The 6599-nt window shown below is 47.5% G+C and overlaps 1 long non-coding RNA gene across 1 annotated transcript; it reads left to right on the top strand.

Annotated features, from left to right (window-relative positions):
• Positions 1-1400: 1400 nt before the first annotated feature.
• LOC118944096 lies at positions 1401-2765 on the top strand. The gene is made up of 2 exons (XR_005039403.1): positions 1401-1745; positions 1790-2765. It is a non-coding gene; the product is annotated as an uncharacterized LOC118944096 (long non-coding RNA).
• The last annotated feature ends 3834 nt before the right edge of the window (positions 2766-6599 follow it).

Genomic DNA, 6599 nt, shown 5'->3' with positions numbered 1-6599 from the left:
CTGACTAGATCCGCTGTCTGACTAGATGCGCTGTCTGACTAGATCCGCTGTCTGACTAGATCCGCTGTCTGACTAGATCCGCTGTCTGACTAGATCCGCTGTCTGACTAGATCCGCTGTCTGACTAGATCCGCTGTCTGACTAGATGCAGCATCACAATGGCCACAGTACTTACCAGTTACTGAATTCGTTTCAATCTAGAGGTATTTTGTCATTAAGCTTAAACCTATAAATTACAATATCTATATTTATATAGCTGTGTGTGTGTGTGTGTGTGTTTGTGTGTGTGTGTGTGTGTGTGTGTGTGTGTGTGTGTGTATGTGTGTACAGGTTTTGTGGTCATGCACACAGTCACACATTTACAGATACACACAGTCTTGCATAATTAACCTTGTGGGGACACACAATTCAGTCCCATTCAAAATCCTATAAAAACACACACAAGTCATACTTAAAGCAGGATCACTTAATGTCAATCAAATAATCCTATGTGGAATCAAACGTGTGCCAACACAGTTAACCACACACACACACAGAGAGAGTACATTAGACTACCACTCGGACTGATAGCGTGTTGATGAACATGTTTAGGAGTTAAAGGGATGTGGAAGCACTGGGCAGGGTGACGTGGTAGAGGAGGGGAGGGTCAGGAGAGGAGGGGGGGGGGGGTCAGGAGGGGAGGGTCAGGAGAGGAGGGGGGGGTCAGGAGAGGAGGGGAGGGTCAGGAGGGGAGGGGAGGGTCAGGAGAGGAGGGGAGGGTCAGGAGAGGAGGGGAGGGGAGGGGGGGGGGGGGTCAGGAGAGGAGGGGAGGGTCAGGAGAGGAGGGGAGGGGAGTGGTGGGTCAGGAGAGGAGTGGTGGGTCAGGAGAGGAGGGGAGGGTCAGGAGAGGAGTTGAGGGTCAGGAGAGGGTCAGGAGAGGAGGGGAGGGTCAGGAGAGGAGGGGAGTGGTGGGTCAGGAGGGGAGTTGTGGGTCAGGAGGGGAAGGGGAGTGGTGGGTCAGGAGAGGAGGGGAAGGGAAGGGAGGGGAGTGGTGGGTCAGGAGAGGAGGGGAAGGGAGGGGAGTGGTGGTTCAGGAGAGGAGGGGAAGGAAGGGGAGTGGTGGGTCAGGAGAGGAGGGGAAGGGAGGGGAGTGGTGGGTCAGGGGGGGTGGAGTGGAGGAGTGGGTCAGGAGGGGAGTGGTGGGGTGGGTCAGGGGGGGAGTGGAGTGAAGGGGTGGGTCAGGAGGGGAGTGGTGGGGTGGGTCGGGGGGGTGGAGTGGAAGGGTGGGTCAGGAGGGGAGTGGTGGGGTGGGTCAGGGGGGGAGTGGAGTGAAGGGGTTGGTCAGGAGGGGAGTGGTGGGGTGGGTCAGCGGGGAGTGGAGGGGAGTGGTGGGTCAGGGGGGGAGTGGTGGGTCAGGGGGGGAGTGGAGGAGTGGGTCAGGAGGGTAGCGGAGTGGTGGGTCAGGAGAGGAGAGAGCATCAGGGAACGGTGTGTGTGCCATGTTTCAGGGTTTTAATAGATGAGTATGAATCACAGGATCTGTGAGGCACGGGTCATTACAAAGCATTTACAGTGTATCGAAGTAGATCAAGTCGTTTACTTGCAATAATAAGAGAACATGCCTCGTTATACAGTTACCGCACAGTCATTATTTTAGTCATTTAGAATTAATAATTTTTAAATCCTAATTCTGGTCATCCTTAAATCTGCATTATGGATTCTGTATCCAGCTTCAATCCCTTTGAATCACTGTTACTGTAATCTGAGGTGGCAGCAGTACATATCAGAGTTAACTGTTACTGTATTCTGAGGTGGCAGCAGTACATATCAGAGTTAACTGTTACTGTATTCTGAGGTGGCAGCAGTACATATCAGAGTTAACTGTTACTGTATTCTGAGGTGGCAGCAGTACATATCAGAGTTAACTGTTACTGTATTCTGAGGTGGCAGCAGTACATATCAGAGTTAACTGTTACTGTAATCTGAGGTGGCAGCAGTACATATCAGAGTTCACTGTTACTGTAATCTGAGGTGGCAGCAGTACATATCAGAGTTCACTGTTACTGTATTCTGAGGTGGCAGCAGTACATATCAGAGTTCACTGTTACTGTATTCTGAGGTGGCAGCAGTACATATCAGAGTTAACTGTTACTGTATTCTGAGGTGGCAGCAGTACATATCAGAGTTCACTGTTACTGTATTCTGAGGTGGCAGCAGTACATATCAGAGTTAACTGTTACTGTAATCTGAGGTGGCAGCAGTACATATCAGAGTTAACTGTTACTGTAATCTGAGGTGGCAGCAGTACATATCAGAGTTAACTGTTACTGTAATCTGAGGTGGCAGCAGTACATATCAGAGTTCACTGTTACTGTATTCTGAGGTGGCAGCAGTACATATCAGAGTTAACTGTTACTGTATTCTGAGGTGGCAGCAGTACATATCAGAGTTCACTGTTACTGTATTCTGAGGTGGCAGCAGTACATATCAGAGTTAACTGTTACTGTAATCTGAGGTGGCAGCAGTACATATCAGAGTTAACTGTTACTGTAATCTGAGGTGGCAGCAGTACATATCAGAGTTAACTGTTACTGTAATCTGAGGTGGCAGCAGTACATATCAGAGTTCACTGTTACTGTAATCCGAGGTGGCAGCAGTACATATCAGAGTTATTGTAATAATCTCACGAGGAAGCGTTGCACAATAAATAACCAGACGACAATAATTTCTACTAGGTACCAGGTAGCTAGACCTCATAGTGAAACAGAGAGAGGCGGTTTAAGAAAACTAACCAATAGATATCAAGCGTTCAGTAAGGTGTCCTTAGTCCTGATAATGTTTGTACTAGTTAGTATAATTCTCAACAAAAGAAAATGGCTTATTGTTGTTCATGAGCATTTATTTAATCAACCGCTATTTCAGTGTTGTTTCACATTGAGGTTAAGAAAAAACTATGGCGTGTTTTTCCTTCCGTGGTCTTTTGAGCGTGGGGATGGTTCATTTTCAGGTGTAGTGTAGCATGGAGCGTCATGCACCACAATGCAGTCTATTTATGCACATCAACATGAAGAAATCAACATGAATCAACATGAAGAAATACCCTACATTTTAGAATCTAAGAAATCAGACATTACCCCCCCTCTCTCACGCTGTCCCTCTCTCTCACGCGGTCTCTCTCTCCCTCTCTCTCACGCTGTCTCTCTCTCCCTCCCTCTCTCTCCCTCTCTCACGCTGTCCCTCTCTCTCACGCTGTCCCTCTCTCTCACGCGGTCTCTCTCTCCCTCTCTCTCACGCTGTCTCTCTCTCCCTCCCTCTCTCTCCCTCTCTCACGCTGTCCCTCTCTCTCACGCGGTCTCTCTCTCCCTCTCTCTCACGCTGTCCCTCTCTCTCACGCGGTCTCTCTCTCCCTCTCTCTCACGCTGTCTCTCTCTCCCTCCCTCTCTCTCCCTTTCTCACGCTGTCCCTCTCTCTCACGCTGTCTCTCTCTCCCTCTCTCTCACGCTGTCTCTCTCTCCCTCCCTCTCTCTCCCTCTCTCGCGCTGTCCCTCTCTCTCACGCGGTCTCTCTCTCCCTCTCTCTCACGCTGTCTCTCTCTCCCTCCCTCTCTCTCCCTCTCTCACGCTGTCCCTCTCTCTCACGCGGTCTCTCTCTCCCTCTCTCTCACGCTGTCTCTCTCTCCCTCCCTCTCTCTCCCTCTCTCACGTTGTCCCTCTCTCTCACGCTGTCTCTCTCTCCCTCCCTCTCCCTCCCTCTCTCTCACGCTGTCCCTCTCTCTCACGCGGTCTCTCTCTCCCTCTCTCTCACGCTGTCTCTCTCTCCCTCCCTCTCTCTCCCTCTCTCACGCTGTCCCTCTCTCTCACGCTGTCTCTCTCTCCCTCCCTCTCTCTCCCTCTCTCACGCTGTCCCTCTCTCTCACGCGGTCTCTCTCTCCCTCTCTCTCACGCTGTCTCTCTCTCCCTCCCTCTCTCTCCCTTTCTCACGCTGTCCCTCCGTCCTTCACACTCTCTGGTTTGTCTTTCCTTCTCCGTGGTGAATTTTAGTAAATGTTATTTAATAAGTTACTTGTAAAATCCAGTTGTTGGTCTTTGTCGAATCCCAAACATAACATGGTTATTAATGACCTCCATATCCGGGCGTAGCCTAGTGGTTAAAGCTTTGGACTAGTAACCGAAAGGTTGCAAGATCGAATCTCCGAGCTGACACAGTATAAATCTGTCGTTCTGCCCCTGAACAAGGCAGTTATCCCACTGTTCCTAGGCCGTCATTGAAAATGAGTTTTTTTCTTAACAGACTTGCCTAGTTAAATAAAGGTCAAATAAAATAAATAAAAATATCCTGCCATTGGGTTTGGAACTGGTCTGCGTTTCTCTCTTCCTGAATTTTACTTCCCCCTCTCTGTCTGTCTCTCTGTCCCCCCCACCCCCCTTTAAGTGTTGGTAAAGAGCAGCCCTCTTCATCTCTTCATAACAGAAGAATGATGAATGAGAAGTGAGGTGTAATGGCAGACTGGAACCATGTAGATAACCAAGACTGTAGATGTCTCATGTAAATCCAATATGTTTAGCTATGGATGTTGTGTCACTAAACCACCACAGTCTGGTGCCCAGTCTAACATCCCTACCTCATGTAGATCTGAGAGGATTGGATGGTTGTTCAACTCTACTGAATCATCCAGAAGGCTAATGTAGGTGGAGCTATTACCATGTTTCTTAAACCCATCATGTCCTTTAAGAGCAACACAAAACAGGGGGGGTGATTTTGGAACGGCCAACATTCTACACCTCGGCCTAAAACAGGAAGCAGAATGTTGGATTTCCTGAGCCGTGTAAAATGGAGCACTTGTTACCATGAGCGTTATTTAAGGTTTCAACTGCGATTTGGTATTTTATTATTCTATGGTACAAGTTTCAGCGGTTCTGCTAAGACACTCGCTCCGAGGGGACTCGTTTCAGACTTTCTCTCACACACAAACACCATGTCACTTGTTCGCATGACTGTGTTTTTGATTTCAGGAGGTTTGGGGTCAATTCCACTTCTACTCCGTCATTTCAGGAAGGTAACTAAATTTCAACTTGTTCTCTGAATTGAAATGGAATTGACCCCAACCCTGATTAACACTTACCTGCAGAGCTCAAAGGGGGATATATTTTAAGGTATTTTTATTCGTTCACTATCAACTTATGATTCCTTCACCTTTTTTGTATCATTCCATGTAAAAGAAGTTAAAGATCCTTTTAAAGATGTTAAATTATTTATTTGTTGTTGATGTTTTGTGTGCTATTCATTTCTTCACAACTATGGGAAGTCAAAATGGTGTTTATGTTGAAATATATCCTCAAACACACACCCCACTTCTCTTTTTCTGACTCTTCTCTGCATCAGTGGTCATGTCTTAGCAGTTTCCTCAAATTAAAACCCAACTGTTGGAGGTATCGAGGACTTATTGGGGGGGGGGGGGTCCTCAATGTTCTGCAGCCTATTATTTCTAAAATAATCATTTGAAAATGAAAATGATGCAAAAAAAAAGTGGAAATTCCTCGTCTTCCAAAATACTTTTATCCCTGGAGCGAGTTTAGGAACAACCCCCTTGAAGTTTGGGACCCAGTTTGCACAAACAATGGTAACATTACCCTACAGTTGAGGCAAACCATGGCACAACGTTTTCTCAACGTTGCGTGAACTGAATTGTTTGTTAGCTATTGGTCCAGCGTTGCAGACCCATGTCAGGCTTGTGATATGAAGTGTAAATCTCAGTTGTTGTTTTTTTGAAGATCAGATAGTGATCTTTGTACCATAACTAAGCCACGTTTGTAATTGTATAATATTTACTGTAAGATGTAGGCCATTGAATAACTATTAAATTGTCCTATAAAAGGAATTCTGTCTTAGTCTCTCCTTTCTGAGTGGAAGTTTTTCTGTTCCTTCGAATATAGGTGTGTATTACGAGCAGTCGTATGACTAACACTAGTGATGGATGAATGGAGATGTGGGTGGGTACTATAAGGAGTGGTTACATTAGAATAGCTTTAGGTCATAGTAGTGGTAGTGAGCTGGGTGCAATCTGTAGCCTCTGACTAGTGATGGTTTAAGCCTATAGATTTCAGTTAGGCCCCATTGCCTTGAGCACATATTGTAGAGCTCGTGCTGCTGATACTACAGACAGTGAAAGTGTGTTTGTGTAGAAGTAACTGATTGAGAAAGAGACGTCTGTCTGTCTTTCACTTCTCCCTCCAAGCCCCCTGGCAGGCTTTATAGGTAGTTGAGCAATACACACCACTCCCTATACATACACATACACACACACTGATGACACAAGTGGGGAGTCCAGCCAACAGTTGCAGAAGTCCAAACAGGATATGACAAGTGCCTGGATTAGGACCTGATGAACCCCAAGGGTCTCTGTCAGCGCTGTCATCAACGCCAGACTGATGGAGGAGTGAAGCTGAGAGCCCAGACCGCTGGAGGAGTGAAGCTGAGAGCCCAGACCGCTGGAGGAGTGAAGCTGAGAGACCAGACTGATGGAGGAGTGAAGCTGAGAGCCCAGACCGCTGGAGGAGTGAAGCTGAGAGCCCAGACCGCTGGAGGAATGAAGCTGAGCGCCCAGACCGCTGGAGGAGTGAA

Source organism: Oncorhynchus mykiss, chromosome 24 (assembly GCF_013265735.2).
Source record: "Oncorhynchus mykiss isolate Arlee chromosome 24, USDA_OmykA_1.1, whole genome shotgun sequence".
Taxonomy (NCBI): Eukaryota; Metazoa; Chordata; class Actinopteri; order Salmoniformes; family Salmonidae; genus Oncorhynchus; species Oncorhynchus mykiss.
Note: the sequence above shows the minus strand (reverse complement) of the source record. Positions and strands in the feature narration are given on the sequence as shown.